We start from the raw sequence: 19,030 nt of genomic DNA on the forward strand, positions 1-19,030 counted from the left end.
ATGCCATACCTAGATCTGCTGCATCCAGAGCCCCTGCCCCTGCGGCAGGCCACTGCTGACCGTACCTCGTCAGGAGACACTCAAACACGGTTCTGGCTCAGTCTTTGTGGGGTCTCTGGGTCCTGGTGTGCATAGGTTTGTTGGAGCCCTCTAAGTGTCTCTGGCAGGAATGGGGTTTGATTTCTGTTAAGCTATGCTTTTCTTTAACTACTTTCCTGTCTTTTTAATTTGAGGCGCAATAGTTTTCTGACTTCAATTCTCTAAAGGATCTAAAAAGAGCTGTTGAATTTAGGTTTTTAGGCTTTTATTTCTTGTTGTGAGGATAAAAATGCTGATTTTCAAGCTTCAAACTCTTTACATATTGGACTGGAAATCTCTAATTCACTCTAAACTGTGTTCTTTCCCATCAAACCCCTGACTCACAAATATGGCTGGAAGGAAGGGAAAATTGTTTTGTCTCACCTTCTGCACCTTTTAATTCTATATGTTCCCACTTATTCTGTTACTTTGAGGTCCTTCAATGTCGCCTCATGAGTGGGAAGAAAAGGCTGTCATAGACTGTGACCATGCTTCCCTCAGTAAAAATGTCCAGGTTCTGGTGTTTTCTGTCATCAAGTACTTTTGTACATTTTGTTCTGGAGGTTCACCCAAGTCCAGGAATTCCAACACTGCCATTCTCTGATACATGGGACAGATGCTCCAGCCAATATTTCTAACTTTCCATGTAGTTCCTCTTCTTGTGGCTTACTTCACACAACCTTATTCTACTGACTTGTTTGCTCCTTTCTGCTAGAGTTATTTCTCTCCCTTTCTTCAAAATAATTCTACCCTAGAGTTTGTGTCTCTCCATAAAGATACATGGAATCCTAAGCCCAGTACCTCAGAACGTGACCTTACTTGGAATAAAGTCATCAGATAGGTAATCAGGTTAAAATGAGGTCACTGGGGTGGGCCCTTATTTAATATGACGTCCCTATAATAAGGAAATTTGGACACAGAGACAGCACACAGAGAGAATCTCATGTGAAACTAAAGAGTTTGGGGTGATGTAGCTACAAGGCAAGGGGCATCAAAGATTGCCAGCATCCCTGTAGAAGCAAGGGAGAGACAAGGAACAAATTCTTCCTCGTAGCCCTTGGAAGGAACCAAAATTGGATATACTTTGGTCTCAGACTTCTAACCTCTAGAGCTGTGAGGCAATACATTTCCACTGTTTAAGCCACCTGGTTTGAGGTACTTCCTTATGGCAGCCCTAGCAAATGAAAACACCTAGCCACGTACCAACATGTCTACTAGTTGCTGGGAAAACTTAACAGTTATTATCTCTGTACTCTGTTAATGAAGAATACCAAGTCTCTTGTCTTCCAAGCAAGAGCTGGTAAATCATGTTTAGCATTGCCTTTTCCAAAACTCCAAATTATTGGCCAAGTTCCCATGCCTCACTCCAAAACTATTTCTTACCACCTGTTTCTTCAACAGCAGCTTGGGGTGGCCCAATGTCAGATCATTCAGGATCTTATGGATGTATGAAAACAACTTTGGATTTTAATTTTAGTAGAGAACATCTTAAATGTTTTGAATACGGAAGGAACAAATTCTAATTTTCTTTTTAAATGGATTTCTACAGTTGCCAATTGGAGACTAGATTGTACAGAAGTAAGAATAGAAGCATTTAGAACAGTCACTTTGAACACCCATTGAGGACCACTGTAGAAGGTGTAGAGGTGGTAAGAACTGGTTAGATTTAGGATACCTTTTGAAGACAGAGCAAACCTATATGCAGGTCAGTAAGCAACAGTTAGAACTGGACATGGAACAACAGACTGGTTCCAAATAGGAAAAGGAGTATGTCAAGGCTGTATATTGTCACCCTGTTTATTTAACTTCTATGCATAGTACATCATGAAAAACGGTGGGGTGGAAGAAGCACAAACTGGAATCAAGATTGCCGGGAGAAATATCAATAACCTCAGATATGCAGATGACACCACCTTTATGGCAGAAAGTGAAGAGGAACTAAAAAGCCTCTTGATGAAAGTGAAAGAGGAGAGTGAAAAAGTTGGCTTAAAGCTCAACATTCAGAAAACTAAGATCATGGCATCTGGTCCCATCAGTTCATGGCAAATAGATGGGGAAACAGTGGAAACAGTCTCAGACTTTATTTTCTGGGGCTCCAAAATCACTGCAGATGGTGATTGTAGCCATGAAATTAAAAGACACTTACTCCTTGGAAGGAAAATTATGACCAACCTAGATAGCATATTGAAAAGCAGAGACATTACTGGGCCAACAAAGGTTCGTCTAGTCAAGGCTATGGTTTTTCCTGTGGTCATGTATGGATGTGAGAATTGGACTGTGAAGAAAGCTGAGCGCCGAAGAGTTGATGCTTTTGAACTGTGTTGTTGAAGACTCTTGAGAGTCACTTGGACTGCAAGGAGATCCAACCACTCCATTCTAAAGGAGATCAGCCCTGGGTGTTCTTTGGAAGGACTGATGCTAAAGCTAAAACTCCAATACTTTGGCCACCTCATGCGAAGTGTTGACTCTTCATTGTCAAAGACTGATGCTGGGAGGGATTGGGGGCAGGAGGAGAAGGGGACGACAGAGGATGAGATGGCTGGATGGCATCACCGACTCGATGGAAGTGAGTTTGAGTGAACTCTGGGAAGTGGTGATGGACAGGGAGGCCTGGCGTGCTGCGATTCATGGGGTCGCAAAGAGTCGGACATGACTGAGCGACTGAACTGAACTGAACTGAACTGAACAGCCCAGGGAACCAACCCAGCGACCGCGCCCCGCCCACTTCCGGCCGGTCGCGGCCGTCCGCGGCGCGTGCGCGATGACGTTGCAGTCTCTAGCGGACCCCGGAAGTGCAACTTGAACTTGATCGGGGCGCGGATTCCCGAGAGGGAAAGTCATAACAACCGCACGAGGGAGTTCGACTGGCGAGCTGGAAGGCCACGCCTCCTCCCGCCTCCCCCCACAGCCCTGCAGCTGGGGGCAGAGTTCAGGTAGGACAAGCGTTTGCCGGCGTGTGAGTTTGCGGGGGGCAGGCCCGGGCCGGAATCAAGAGGAAGAGGCCGGCCCCTTGATTCATCTGGGGCGGGGGTCGCAGCCGCCGGAGGGGGACGGAGGGTACCCGGGAGCCAAGCTGTGGTTCCTGCGCACCCCTCTGCCCTCTGCCCTCTGCCCAGGACCTCGCCGATGGGCAGCTTAACTCCTGCTATTTCCATTTTCGATGCGGGGCAGAACACGTGTGTTCCCTGGCTGAGTCTCCTTCCACTTGCAGACTGTAGAGTAATGGGCCTTCCTAAGCTTTCTCAGGTTGGGGGGTAGGGTGGGGCGGGGGATGTATTGCAGTTTTCTGGTTAAAGATTTTTCTACGAAAATTACCATCACCTGACAGACCTTTATCAGGAATTATTCGCTGCAGACGGAAGACTATGAAGTGCAGTTATAAAATGCTCTCAAAACTTGTAACTTGCATGAGCTCTGGTGGGACATTTCACTGGGATGCATTCGTAATTGAAGACTTGACTTTGAAATAAAGTTAGGTATATTTTGGAGTCAGTCTTCTCTTTCCCTCATCCAGAGATTTAACATATTCCTCTAGAGCTCCGGACTGTGTATTCGTTGTGCCAAGTAATTGATTAGTTTTTTACTATATTGCATTTGTCTATTTCCCCAAATCCTCTCAAAGTTCCAAAGGGAAAAATCCTCTGGTTTTTCAGGCTACCATGTGCCTTACACCATTTACCAAAATGCGTGAAATATCCAATTCACGGTATCTTTTTGTCTTAAAGCTTTGTTAGAGATACATTCTTCCTGTTTATTCTTTATCCCTCATTGAGAGGAACAGATACACTGTATTTATTTAATGTATTTAGAAAACGAACGTCAAAAGGGGACGACAGAGGATGAGATGGTTGGATGGCACCACCAACTCCATGGACATGAGTTTGAGCAAGCTCCGGGAGTTGGTGATGGACAAGGAAGCCTGGAGTGCTGCGTCCATGGGGTTGCAAAGAGTCAGACACGACTGAGGGACTGACTGAGCTGAACTGAGTTAGAAAGTAAGTTCGGGAGCAGTTTTTTGACATGCTGCTACCAGGCTTCTATCTGACTCTTCAACTAAGTGTTCCTTCAACTTAAGGGTGAAGCCTAAACCAGGGATACTCTGGATGGCTTTGAGGCAGTGGCTACTACAATGCTGGTACCAAAGTCAAGAGGGCAATATGACCTATGAAACTGTAAACATCTATCCAGTCCTTCAATTAACAGATATTAATACATTGGCCACCTTCAGTGTGCCGGGTAGCGTTCTAGGTGCTGGGTTTCCAATAGCAAACGGAACAGGCCGTCTTTGTGTTGAAATTTACATTGTGAATAGAGAAGGACAATTAGCAAGTAAATATGTCAAGTAGTGATAAGAGCTATGAAGAAAAATAAAGCACTCTGAGGGGAGAGAGAATGATGGAGCATGCTCTTTTAAATAGGGTGGTCAGTGTCAGCCTCTTTGATAAGAAGACTTTTGAGTAGAGATCTAGATGAAATCAGAAAGTGAGCTCTGGAGGTATGTGGTATGTGTTTCAGGCTAGGAAAAGAAATAGCTTTGGTATATCTTGGAATATCTTGGTATATCTTGGAATAGCAAGGATCTAGGCATGCAGTCATCAGTGTTTAAAATTCTCAAGAATATTTATTCAGTGATTTGTGTGACCATAAGTGATCTTTTTTATTGACAGCCTATTTTTCTCAGCTTTTCCCGACAGACCTCTATGAGGAGAATCTGATGTCTCCAGATATGTAGAGATGTTTCCAGGCTCACATTAGCATGTTTACATAACTTGTCCTGTTTTAGGATCAAATTGGGTTTGTACAGTGGCCATGGATAACTGAGTAGTGAGTGAAAAAAGCTAACTTATGTCAACTTTTCATTCTTTTTTCTCTAAAATTGTAGTAAAATACACATAACATAAAATCAGTCTTTTTAACCATTTTTAAGTGTACACTTCAGTGGCATCAAGTATTAATACATTCACATTGTTAGGCAGCTGTCACTACCATCCATTTCCAGAACTTTTTTATCTTCCCCAAGCAAAACTCCATACCCATTAAACATTTCCCATTCTCCCTCTTCTCAGCCCTGGGCAACCATTAGTCTACTTTCTTTCTCGACGAATTTTGTTTCTGCTCTAGATATCTCATATAAGTGGAATCATATGACGTTTGTCCCTTTATGACTGGCTTATTTTGCTTAGCATAGTGCCTTCAAAGTTCATGTATGGTGCAGCATGTTAAATGTTCTTCCTTTTTTAAGGCTGAATAATATTCTCTTATATATATAGACTACAATTTGTTTATCTGTTCATTTGTCTGTGAATACTGTGTTGCTTCCACTTTTTCGCTATTGCAGATAATGCTGCTGTGAACACGAGTGTGCAAATATCTGTTTGAGTCTCCTGCTTTCATTTCTTTTGGTTATATACCCAGAAGTGGAAGTGTTGGATTATGTGCTAATTCTGTATGTAATTGTTTAGAAATTGCCATCCTGCTATCCACAATGGCTGCACTATTTTACCTTCCTACTGGCGGTGCAGAGGTTTCATTTTCTCTGCATCCTCACCAACAGTTCTCCATAGCCTCGCCAGGCATATTTTCTCTCTTAAAAAAAAAAAAAAATAATAATAATAGTCCTCCTAATGGGTATGAAGTAATACCTCAGTGGTTTTGATTTTCCTAATGATTGGTAATATTAAGTATCTTTTAATCTGCTTTTTGGCCATATTTTTATGTCCTTCTTTGGAGCACTGTTCATTTATTTTAAGATCCATTTTTTGTTTGTTTGCTTTTGGCTGTGGCACACAGCTTGCAGCATCTCAGTTCCCCATCCAGGGACTGAACTCAGGCTATGGCAATGAAAGTCTGGAATCCTAACCACGAGGCCACCCAGGAACTCCCCTTAAGGTCTGATCTTAATAGAAAATTTTGCAGGCTTTTTGGCAAATTTTTTTAAGGGTTGAGAAAGCAGCCACCTTGTCTTCTGTTACTTTTTTAAACTTAAAATGCTATAATTATCAAAACTTAAATTCTCTATAGACCAAGTACCAGTAGTAATTCCAAACTTAGAAGTAAAATAAACCGTGAAATACCTTTTATAACAATGAATGAACGTCTGGGTATCAGACTGTGATGAAAAGTTCTGAAAAGCCGAAGATCATCCTGACCTGCTTTGATTCTTTTCTCTTTTTCTTTAGATGGGAAGGAATATATTGATCAGCTGACTGTGGCTCTGAAGTAGATCGCTCTTGTGTTGTTGTTTCTGGTAGCTGAGAAGAGCAGGAAACAAGAGAGAAAAATGATGAAGAAACAGAGAAAAGATGTGTTAGGTAGCAGTTGGATGTGGCTAGATGGAGAATAGCAAAGGAGTTCAGTAACATTAAGGGACTAAGCCCTGGAACTGACAGGAGAAGACAGGGGACCTGGCAACAAAATGACAGAAAGTGATCCAGCTCCACAGACTGGAAGGGGCTGGGGACAGGGTGGGAGTGCAAATCACGGCTGCATTTCAGCCACACCTACTGTATACCAGGTCCAGTTCAGTCCAGTTCAGTCCAGTTCCAGTTCAGTCGCTCAGTCGTGTCCAACTCTTTGCGACCCCATGAATCACAGCATGCCAGGCCTCCCTGTCCATCACCAACTGTATGCTGCTGCTGCTGTTGCTAAGTTGCTTCAGTCATGTCTGACTCTGTGCGACCCCATAGACGGCAGCCCACCAGGCTCCCCCGACCCTGGGATTCTCCAGGCAAGAACACTGGAGTGGGTTGCCATTTCCTTCTCCAATGCAGGAAAGTGAAAAGTGAAAGTGAAGTCGCTCAGTCGTGTCTGACTCTTAGCGACCTCATGGACTGTGGCCCACCAGGTGGCTCCGTCCATGGGATTTTCCAGGCAAGAGTACTGGAGTGAGTTGCCATTGCCTTCTCTGCACCAACTGTATACCAGGTAACATATGTCAATTCATCTGGTTCAACGCTTAGTATTTGGAGGGTGTGCGATGTATACAGCCCACAGAAATAAACTTAAGTTGTTCAGACCGTATATCATATCATCTCCAGCCATAGAGCAGTGAGGTTTAATTAAGTAATTTAATGACTAATTTTGTAGTTTAACAGTGTTCAGCATTGTTAAAAATTATTTTTAATTTATCCATTTAAGAAAGGAAGGACTTTTTATTTTTAGTGCAAGATAATGCATCTTTAAAAAAAAACAAAAACTGTTGAATGTTTTTTACACTGTTGCTGCTACTGCTAAGTCACTTCAGTTGTGTCCGACTCTGTGAGACCCCACAGACGGCAGCCCACCAGGCTCCCCCGTCCCTGGGATTCTCCAGGCAAGAACACTGGAGTGGGTTGCCATTTCCTTCTCCAATGCATGAAAGTGAAAGTGAAGTCGCTCAGTCATGTCCGACTCTTCGCAACCCCATGGACTGCAGCCTACCCCAGGCTCCTCCGTCCATGGGATTTTCCATGCAAGAGTACTGGAGTGGGTTGCCATTGCCTTCTCCAGTTTTTTACACTCAGATCAGGTCAGATCAGATCAGTCGCTCAGTCGTGTCCGACTCTTTGCGACTATCATTTATTAAATACTTTTTGGGTACTGCATTTAGCTATTTAAGTTATAAAGCTTATTTAAGTTAATTACTATGCTTTGATTTAAAGTGCTGAATGAAAAATTGTACAACACTCTTGCGTATCTTTCTATGAATTTGCTATGGATGAGGTAGCAGATGACTGACTTGCTTAATGTTTCACAGCTAAACTAAAGATAATTTAGAGGTAGCAGTGCTCTGCTACTTAATCTGATATTGTGTTCTTGTCTCCTTTTTTGGAGAATGGTTCATTTTTGCTATATAGATACTGCAATATAGATAACAGATAATTTTTGCTGTAGAGAAAAATATCACTGTGAAGACAGATCATTGAAGCAAAGCATTTATTGTATGTTTCTATTTCTTTATAGCAGATTGGATATTAATTTCAGGTGTAGTCTAGGTTGATAATATACTTAGGGTTGATTTGCTTAGTGGTTAGAGAGGCGTTGATAAGACTAAGACTGTGGATTTGGGCCTCTTAAGACCCTTTAGTAGCTAATTAAGGAAATGATAGCAACTAGTACCCAATAGTATAACTGCTAATGGCTGTGGATGTGGCTGGTTTTCCTATCCCCTGCTAATCATTGCCATCATATGTGATACGGTGAAAGAAGGCAGCAGGGAAGATACTGTATGTGGCTCAACAGACACAGTACTTCTACTTAAAGAAAAAATTCAGAGTTAATATCCAAGGTAATGAAGGAGTGTGATATCTTTTTCATCTGAAAAGCATAACTTAGTATTGTGTGCTTTGTTTAGAACATGGAACAAGCTAGACATGTGACCAAAATTATAACTCAAGGTAAAGCAGTTAAGAAACTAAAAAGTTTGATTAATTAATAACTGAGATATTCTCTTGACTTGAATTACCCCATTCTTCTTGATATCATGTCTTTGTCTATACTATGGAAGTGACTCTTACAGTAACTCAAGTAGTTTGGGAAATAATTAATCACCACAGTTCATTTGTCTTAATACCCATTAATGTAGTTGAAGTATTTATCTTCAGTTGTCAGATCCAGGAGTTGGTTGGTCAACAAGAGAGGAAGGATCAGATCAGGAAAGCAGGGCAAGTACTGGCAGAAAAGAAAGGGGGTCTGTCAACAGGTATTATAGCTGAACAGGGATTGGACTCTTATCTCAAAAGTGATGGGAAGAAGTAGGGAGATACAGGAACTGGAAAAGGCCCAAGATCTACATGAACTGAAATATGAGGCAAGGAAAACAGGGAAATAGTCAGGCAGGGTCTCAGTTATCTGAATCCGTAAAAGATGGATGCCTAGTCATACGTCAGTCTGGATCCCATACTTGAGGATCTTATGTGCTGGTTGGGATGTCTGTTTATAGCAGATATGGACAGAGGAGCTTGGTGGATTACAGTCCATGGGGCTGCAAAAGGGTCAGACATGACCTAGTGACTAAACAACACAGCTTCACAGAAGACATCAGAAGCTGCGTGTTTGTACTCTCAACTTTGTCCTGTATGCTTTTTTCCCTTCCCTGACTTTAACATGCTTAAACTATAGTCATGAGTATAAAAATTTTTCAGTGAGTTATTTACCTCTTCTAGGAAATTATCAGACCTGAATGGACTTTGGGGATCCTGTGCACTTGTAATCGGCATTAGAAGTGAAGGTAATCTCTTGTGTGGACTGTTGCATCAAACTCTATAGTTGGCCAAAGCCTTTCACATCTCCTTTTTCTGCTTCTTCCTTCCTCTGATTAGGAACAAAAATGGCTTTAGCATTTGAACGCAGGGCCGAATGAACTGATGATGTTGAAGTAACCTCTCTTCTAAGATTGAGGCTGTTTGGAAAAGTATCAAGAATGTTATAACACAAATGCTTCTAAACATGACATCCCCTGATAGTTTCTAATTGCTATGGAGTCAGTTGCATCTCTCAAAATACATAATTTGAAGCTCTAACCCCACCAAAGTAATTCAGGTTAAATGAGCTCATGTGGGTAGGATCCTGATCTGATAGGATTTGTGTCTTGATACCTGAAACCTCACTTGATTTATCTCTCTACCATGTTAGATAGAACACAGCAAACAGGTGGCTGTCTAAAAGCCAAGAAGAAAGTTCTCACCAAAAACCAACCCTGTCAGACATTGATCCGGGATTTCTAGCCTCCAGGACTGTGAGAAAATAAAGTCCTCTGTTTGAGCCAGCCAGTATTTTGTTATGGCAGCTGGAGCAGACTAATATACTAATTTATGATCTTTTTTTTTTTCTTAATCAGCGATTAGGTTTCATGTGCTCTAGCAGAGGAATGTTAGGAGTTCGATGAACTCAGTTTTCCATGAGTTTGGTCACTCAGTCGTGTCCAACTCTTTGCGACTCCATGGCCTGCAGCACTCCAGGCCTCCCTGTCCATCACCAGCTCCCAAAGCTTGCTCAAACTCATGTCCATTGAGTTGGTGATGCCATCCAACCATCTCATCCTCTGTCTTCCCCTTCTTCTCCTGCCTTCAGTCTTTCCCAGCATCAGGGTCTTTTCCAGTGAGTCAGTTCTTTGCATCAGGTGGCCAAAGTTTCAGCTTCAGCATTAGTCCTTCCAGTGAATATTTCAGGACTGATTTCCTTTAGGATTGACTGGTTGGATCACCTTGAAGTTCAAGGGACTCTCAAGAGTCTTCTCCAACACCACAGTTCAAAAGCATCAATTCTTTGGCACTCAGCTATCTTAATAGTCCAGCTCTCACATCCATACATGGCTACTGGAAAAACCATAGCCATGACTAGACAGATCTAGGTGGCAGAGTAATGTCTCTGCTTTTTAATATGCTGTCTAGGTTGGTCATAGCTTTTCTTCCAAGGAGTAAGCATCTTTTAATTTCATGGCTGCAATCACCATCTGCAGTGATTTTGGTCCCTGAAAAATAAAGTGTGTCACTGTTTCCGTTATTTCCCCATCTATTTGCCATGAAGTGATGGGACCAGATGCCATGATCTTCGTTTTCTGAATGTTGAGCTTTAAGCCAACTTTTTCACTCTCCTCTTTCACTTTCATCAAGAGGCTCTTTAGTTCCTCTTCACTTTCTGCCTTAAGTGTGGTATCATCTGCATATCTGAGGTTATTGATATTTCTCCCAGCAATCTTGATTCCAGCTTGTGCTTCATCCAGCTTGGCATTTTGCATGATGTACTCTGCATACAAGTTAAATAAGCAGGGTGACAGTATACAGCCTTGGTGTACTCTTTTTCCTATTTGGAGCCAGTCTGTTGTTTCCATGTCCAGTTTTAACTGTTGCTTCTTGACCTGCATACCGGTTTCTCAGAAGGCAGGTCAGGTGGTCTGATATTCCCATCTCTTTCAGAACTTTCCACAGTTTATTGTGAATCACACAGTCAAAGGCTTTGGCTTAGTCAACAAATCAGAAATAGTTGTTTTTCTGGACCTCTTGCTTTTTCCATGATGCAGTGGATGTTGGCAGTTTGATCTCTGGTTCCTGTACCATTTCTAAATCCAACTTGAACATTTGAAAGTTCTCGGTTCACGTATTGTTGAAGCCTGGCTTGGAGAATTTTGAGCATTACTTTGCCAGCTTGTGAGATGAGTGCAATTGTGCGGTAGTTTGAACAGTCCTTGACATTACCTTTCTTAGTGATTGGAATGAAAAGTGACCTTTTCCATTCCTATGGCCACTGCTGAGTTTTCCAAATTTGTTGGCATATTGAGTGCAGCACTTTTCACAGCATCATCTTTTAGGATTTGAAATAGCTCAACTGGAATTCCATCACCTCCACTAGCTTTGTTCATAGTGATGCTTTCTAAGGCCCACTTGACTTCACATTCCAGGATGTCTGGCTCTAGGTGAGTGATCACACCATTGTGGTTTTGTGGGTCATGAAGATCTTTTTTGTACAGTTCTGTGTATTCTTGCCACCTCTTCTTAATATCTTCTGCTTTTGTTAGGTTAATACCATTTCTGTCCTTTATTGTGACCATCTTTGCATGAGATGTTCCCTTGGTATCTCGAATTTTCTTGAAGAGATCTCTAGTCTTTTCCATGCTCTTGTTTTCCTGTTATTTCTTTGCATTGAATGCTGAGGAAGGCTTTCTTATCTCTCCTTGCTATTCTTTGGAACTTTGCATTCAAATGGGTATATCTTTCCTTTTCTCCCTTGCTTTTGCTTTTCTTCTATTCCCAGCTATTTGTAAGGTCTCCTCAGACAATCGTTTTGCCTTTTTGCACTTCTTTTCCTTGGGGATGGTCTTGTTCCCTGCCTCCTTTACAATGTCACAAACCTCCGTCCATAGTTCTTCAGGCACTCTGTCTATCAGATCTAATCCCTTGAATGTGTTTGTCACTTCCACTGTATAATCGTAAGGGATTTGATTTAGGCCACATCTGAATGGTGTAGGGTTTTTCCCTACTTTCTTCAATTTAAGTCTGAATTTGGCAATAAGGAGCCATGATCTGAGCCACAGTGAGCTCCTGGTCTTGTTTTTGCTGACTGTATAGAGCTTCTCCATCTTTGTCTGCAAATAATATAATCAATCTAATTTCAGGATTGACCATCTGGTCATGTTCATGTGTAGAGTCTTCTGTGTTCTTGGAAGAGGATGTTTGCTATGACCCCTGCATTCTCTTGGCTTCATTTTGTACTCCTAGGCCAAATTTTCCTGTTACTCCAGGTATCTCTTGACTTCCTATGTTTGCATTCCAGTCCCCTGTGATGAAAAGGACATCTTTTTGGTGTGTTAGTTCTAGAAGGTCTTGTAGGTCTTCACAGAACCATTCAACTTCAGCTTTGTCAACATTACTGGTTGGGGCATAGACTTGGATTACTGTGATATTGAATTGTTTGCCTTGGAAACGAACAGAGATCATTCTATTGTTTTTGAGATTGCATCCAGGTACTGCATTTCGGACTCTTTTGTTGTCTATGAGGGCTACTCCATTTCGTCTAAGGGATTCTTGCCCACAGTAGTAGATATAATGGTCATCTGAGTTAAATTCCCCCATTCCAGTTCATTTTAGTTCACTAATTCCTAAAATGTTGATGTTCACTCTTGCCTTCTCCTCTTTGACCACTTCCAATTTGTCTTGATTCATGGACCTAACATTCCAGGTTCCTATGCAGTGTTGCTCTTTATAGCATCGGACTTTATATCCATCACCAGTCACATCCACAACTGGGTGTTGTTTTTGCTTTGGCTCCTTCTCTTCATTCTTCCTGGTTTTATTTCTCCACTCTTCTCTAATAGCATATTGGGCATCTGCCAGCCTGGGGAGTTCATCATTTAGTGTCCTATTTTTTTGCCTTTTCATATAGTTCATGGTGTTCTGAAGGTAAGGTACTGAAGTGGTTTGGCATTGCCTTCTCCAGTGGACCACGTTTTGTCAGAACTCTCCATCATGACCCGCCTGTCTTGGGTGGCCCTACACAGCATGGGTCATAGTTTCATTGAACTAGACAAGGCTGTGGTCCATGTGATCACTTTGATTAGTTTTCTGTGATTATGGTTTTCATTCTTTCTGCCCTCTGAGGGATAAGGATAGGAGGCTTATCCTTAGACCCACTAAAATCACCCGAAATTGCTCAAAAATTTGAAAGAATTTGATCAGAGAGACCTCCAAGAGGACTTATAGTTTATATACCATCTAAAAAGATTGAGCAGAAAAGTTGGTACATGAAAGTAGAAGAAAGGAAGAAGGAAAAATGAAAAGTATTAGATGGTAGGGTCTTTCCTGTATATTGGATTGTGGTCTGAATTTATACAGGATGACTCTAGGTTTGGTTCTAAGATACGATAAATTTGGTCTTACTGGAGACAGTTTTGGACCTCTTCTCCTCAGTAGGAAAGCATTTTTGATCTGTATTTTCTTCTTTCAGGATATTTTCCTACTTTTTTCTAGGTGACTAATATGATAAAATCAATTCATGCTAATATATTTCACAGGTAATTATGATAAAAGTATTATTTTTTGCAGATATTATTTCATTTTGAAGCAGTGTGAGTGATTATAATGGTGAAAATTTGATCTGCTTTAGGAACACTGCAAGTACTTCTAACAAACTAGATGATTCCATTTTATCATTCAGAATAAGCTATTTATTTAAAACAGTTTATTTATTCTGAATATTTTTCCTCAATAAAAAAACATGTATAATTATTTTTATCCAAACAAGCATATGTGTTTGTGTTTCTCACTGTTCCAGTTTAAAATATAAGGTTTTTCTCTCTTTCTCTTTCAACAACAAAAAAGACTTAGAGCCAGATCAATCCCTAACACTGAAAATGAGTTTTTAAAGCTAATTTCCCTTTATTTTTAAAATCCAAAAACAGTGGGAGAAAGCAGCATTTTTGTTTTGGTAAATCCAAAAGAAGCTCCTTCCCCACGTGGAAAATAAATTATTGCTGAATTGGAAAATCAGTAAGCAATGTAGTCAGTGATAATGAAAATAAATGAATCTGGGAGCTAAAGTGATGTGCAGTAGTTTGCTGGGGATTTGAATATATGTTGTCTATTGCTGTGTAACAAGTTATCTTAAAATTTAGCAGCTAAAATGAAGACCATCTGTTATCTGCATGTTCTCTTAGGGTCAGGTATTTAGGAGCAGCTTAGCTAGGTTCCTGTGGCCCAGACAGTAAAGAATCTACCTGCATTGTGGAAGACCCGGGTTTAACCCTTGGGTCGGGAAGATCCCCTGGAGGAGGGCATGGCTACCCGCTGCAGTATTCTTGCCTGGAGAATCCCATACACCAAGGAGCCTGGTGGGCCACAGTCTATGGGGTCGCAAAGACTCAGACATGACTGAGCGACTAACACTTTAACTTTTCACTTAGCTCTTGTTTGGGATCTCTTGCAGGGTTGGAATTTCAGCGTCAGCTGGGGCTGCCGTCATCTGTAGTCTAACCTGGTCTGAATCATGTGCTTCCAACGTGCGCCCCTGTGGCTGTTGGCAGGAAGCTTCCCTCACTCACTGCTCGGGCCCCTCTCTCCATATGGCTGCTCACAACATGGTTTTCTCAAGAGTGAATGATCCTCGAGAAGAATGGAAGCCACAGTCTCAGAAGAGTGATACTGTTGCTTCTCCTGTTCACTGTTGGTCGTACACGTCAGCTCTGGTCGGTGTGGGAGGTTACTTTGTGGAGGCGTGACTCCTAAGAGAGGAAGGCTGCCTGCCACCGTCCACCCCCCAGCCTGCAGGGCTCCTGTCCTTTCCCTGAATCCCCATATACAGTGCGCTCACCGCTTCCCAAGGCCATCACATGTCTCATTCTATGACGGTATCATCTTGAAGTCCAGAACCACATCATCTAAGGCAGGTCCAGGTATAGGTGGGGTTCCTTGAAGGTCACTCCTTCAGCATAGCTTCTTGAGTTCACTCATTTCCACTTGTCTCTGCTCACCCATCTGCCCCACCTCCCAAAATACAGTGGAGGGTCAGGCACAGGGTAACTTCTGTAGACATTCTTGTTTCTTAAGGGGGAAAATGGGAGACGCAAAGGCATCACTGGCTCATAGCGTTTCTGAAGTCCAGATGGGCAGTGTTGATAGGGCTCAAGCCTGGGAGTTGTTATCCAAGTTTACATCTTTGCCGTCTGTGCTCTTGGTCTTACCTCTTTTTTTTTTTTTTTTCCATAAAATATAGTAGGTGCTTGTAGGTGAGTGGTTTTCTCCATCTACTTCCTACTAGTAAAACTGTAGGGTCCAAAAACCTCTTTTCATTTAAGATGTATTAAATCTTTTAAATATTAAATTAAAAGATGTATTGAAAATCCTGTATACATCTTGTGGATATTCTGTAAATTCTATTGAGATGTGAATTCTATTGAGGTGCATTTATTTAGTTAGACAAACGCCACAACTACACCTTTTTCTTAAAAGCTAAATCCTTGTATACTTCAGGCTCTTGCTTATTAGGCTGAAGGACAATGACCGTAAGCTTTCTATAAGCTTTATTGTTTGAGAGAATCAGTGAGGCACACTCTACTCTCTTGAAAGGGCCTTTTGTCTGACTGACTAATATTCTAAGGTGTCACCTATAATGTATTGACACATTAGTATTTAACACTCAGCTTCATCTTTGAACCATGTTTTCCTCGTAGTGTCCTGGATTTGCTTAGAAGACATTTCTTACTCAGCGTCATTTGTCTTCTGGAGAGGAATTTTTTCTCTTTTTAATAGACTTTATTTTCTAGAACAGTTCTAGGTTCACAGCAGAGTTGAGTGGAGAGTTCAGAGATTTCCCATATACCTCCTGCCTCTTGGACTCACACAGCCTTCCTGGTTATAAAATTCTGCATCAAGAGTGGCGCTACATTTGTTACAGTCAGTTAACCTGTTGCTGCTGTTATTGGTCAGTCGCTAAGTGGTGTCTGAGTCTTTGTGACTCCATGGACTGCAGCACACCAGGCTCCTCTGTCCTCCACGATCCCTTGGAGTTTGCTTATCATCGTGTCCATTGGGTCAGTGATGCTCTCTAACTGTCTCATCCTCTCCTGCCCCCTCCCCTTGGCTTTCAGTCTTTCCCAGCTCAAGGTCTTTTGCAATGAAATGGCTCTTTGCATCAGATGGCCAAAGTCTTGGAGCTTCAGCTTCAGTCCTTCTATGAATATTCAGGGTTGATTTCCTTTAGGATTCATTGGTTTGCTCTCCTTGCAGTCCAAAGGACTCTCAAGATTCTCCAGCAGCACATCTCAAAAGCATTAGTTCTTTGGCACTCAGCCTTCTTTATGATCCTACTCTTTCATCCGTACATGACAACTGGAAAAACCATAGCTTTAGCTATGTGGACTTTGGTCGGCAAAGTGATATCCCTGCTTTTTAATATGCTGTCTAGATTTGTTATAACTTTGCTTCCAAGTTAACCTACACTGACACATCATTATCACCCGAAGTCTGTAGTTTACATTAGAGTTCTCTCTTGGTGTTGTATATTCAGTGGGTTTGGACAAATCTATATGATATGTATCTACCATCAGAGCATCATTCAGAGTGGTTTCACCACCCTAAAAAATCCTCTTTATTATGCCTGTCCACTCCTCCTTCCTCCCTAACCCCTGGCGACCACGAATCTTTAGTTTCCATAGTTTTGCCCATTCCAGAATATCATAGAGCTGGAATCATATATAGTATGCAGGCCTTTGCACGTTGGCTTCTTTTACTTAGTAATATACTTTTTAAGTTTCCTCCCTGTCTTTTCATGGCTTGATACCGTGTTTTGTTTTTTTTTTTTTTAAGTGTTGCCGAGTAATATTCTTTTGTATGAATGTACTATTGATTTATTCATTCACCTACTGAAGGACACTTGTTCTTTCTGAGTTTGGCAATCATGACTAAAACTGCTGTTGATATCGGTATGCAGATGTTTGTGTGGACATAATTTTTCAACTAGTTTGGCTAAATACCAAGGAGCATGATCGTGGATTATATGGTGAGAATATGTTTAATTTTGTAAGAAACTGTCAAATTGTCTTCCAACATAGCTGTATCATTTTGCATTCTGGCCAACAACGAAAGCAAGTTCTTGTTGCTCTATATCCTTGTCAGCATTTGGTGTCATCAGTGTTAAGGATTTTAGCCATCCTAATATATGTGCAGTGGTATCTCATTGTTGTTTTAATTTGCAATTCTCTAATGATATATGATGTTAAACATCTTTTTGTAAGCTTATTTTCCACCTGTAATCTTCTTTAGTCAGGAGGTACTCATCAGGTCTCTTGCCCATTTTTTAATTGGGTTGATTTCTTATTGTTGAGCTTTAAAAGTTCTTCATCAGTTCAGTTCAGCTGTTCAGTTGTGTCCGACTCTTTGCGAGCCCATGGACTAGAGCACTCCAGGCCTCCCGGTCCATCACCAACTCCTGGAGCTTATTCTAACTCATATCCTTCGAGTTGGTGATGCCATCCAACCATGTCATCCTCTGTCGTTTCCTTTTACTCCCACCTTCAATCTTACCCAGCATCAGGGTCTTTTCCAATGAGTCAGTTCTTTGCATCAGGTGGCCAAAGTATTGGAGTTTCAGCTTCACCATCAGCCCTTCCAGTGAATATTCAGGACTGATTTCCTTTCAGATGGACTGGTTGGATCTTCTTGCAGTCCAAGGGACTCTCAAGAGTCTTCTCCAACACCACAGCTCAAAAGCATCAATTCTTAATATATTTTAAGATACTTTTATTAGATATGTCTTTTGAAAATATTTTCTCTCAGTCTGTGACTTATCTTTTCATTTCCTTGACAGTATCTTTTGCAGTGCAAGGTGTGGCTTCTTTTCATTTAACAGTCCTTTTATTAATATATTGCTTGCTTCTCACATTTTAGTATAAGCAGCAAGAAGAACCAGGTGGCACATTCAGCACTCTAGGTAGAAATCTCCTTGTTAGATCAACCACTTCTTTAGGTACATTTTCTACTTTCCATATAATTCCGTGGAACACTAAAATTGCCACCACTACATAACAGCCCCCTTCTCGAGTTCCCAGTAACACTTACTTTGCTTTCTTGCAGGTCCTCACCCACAGCCTTATCAAGGACCATGGGGCTTCTATTAACAGAGTCTTCAGTGGGATGGGGGCTGTAGGCTTTCTCTAACACTTTTTTCAGACCCCCCTCTGTCTGATTCCAAAGCCGTTCTCACATTTAAGGTTTTTGGTATGACAGCATTCCACTTGCAGGTACCAAAATTGGTATCTGTGGTTGCCCTGAAATAAGTAGTTGCTGTACTGAGACTTCTGTAAGACAAATCATGTGGTTGACTGAATTACAGCACAATTTGAATTTGCAATCCTAAAGGAAGGATTGGACCTCAATCATCACGGTGGGTATATAAACGCATATGCTGAAGAAGCTGGGCACCTCAGATCTCTAATTCTGCTGAGCCTCCTTTGCCAGTAGAAGCAGCCCTTCTATGCCTTCCCAGGAGGTCTGTCTCCCCTGGCCTGAAGAACCTGTCAACGGCTTCCCCTGAGCTGCCCACAGTGGATCGCTGATCTTCCTCTTTTCTTATTCCAACCATCTTACATTTCTTCTAGACCTATAACCAGACGAGTCCAAACAGACCCCAGAGAGTGAGATAAAAAGATTAAACCACAAAGATGCGTGTGATTTTTTTCAGTTTGTATATGTAGAAACTGGAGAATTGTGTGTGGGAACAGATTCTAAGAATGTGGAATCAGGTTAAAGGAAAATACAGTCGGAAAGAAGAAGTGATGCTCCTTGTTCCTTTGAAACATTATGCATACTGTTTCTGCAGTTGTAGTTTGATTTGTTAATGGCCTCTCTCACTAGACCAAGCTGTTCAGTTGCTAGGACCATTTATTTTTTGTAACAGCATGAGAAGCAGCAAACATTATATGCCAGGTATTGTTCTGAGAACCTAACACACATTAGTTCATTTGATCCCCACAGCTATCCTTTAA

At 41.6% G+C, this 19,030-nt stretch overlaps 1 protein-coding gene across 15 annotated transcripts in view; it reads left to right on the plus strand.

Moving 5' to 3' along the window:
- Positions 1-2,834: 2,834 nt before the first annotated feature.
- FAM172A (family with sequence similarity 172 member A) overlaps positions 2,835-19,030 on the plus strand; it is a 414,351-nt gene continuing 398,155 nt past the window's right edge. For 12 of the 15 annotated variants that reach the window (XM_025292221.3, XM_044947295.2, XM_044947288.2 and 9 more), the window contains exon 1: positions 2,836-3,011. The gene's annotated coding sequence lies outside the window, so the exon portion shown is untranslated. Of the gene's footprint in view, positions 3,012-9,221; positions 9,287-19,030 lie in introns of all 15 variants that reach the window. The other 3 variants (XM_044947287.2, XM_044947297.2, XM_044947299.2) reach the window with 2 other exon arrangements.

This window comes from Bubalus bubalis, chromosome 9 (genome assembly GCF_019923935.1).
Source record: "Bubalus bubalis isolate 160015118507 breed Murrah chromosome 9, NDDB_SH_1, whole genome shotgun sequence".
In the NCBI taxonomy this organism is placed as follows: domain Eukaryota; kingdom Metazoa; phylum Chordata; class Mammalia; order Artiodactyla; family Bovidae; genus Bubalus; species Bubalus bubalis.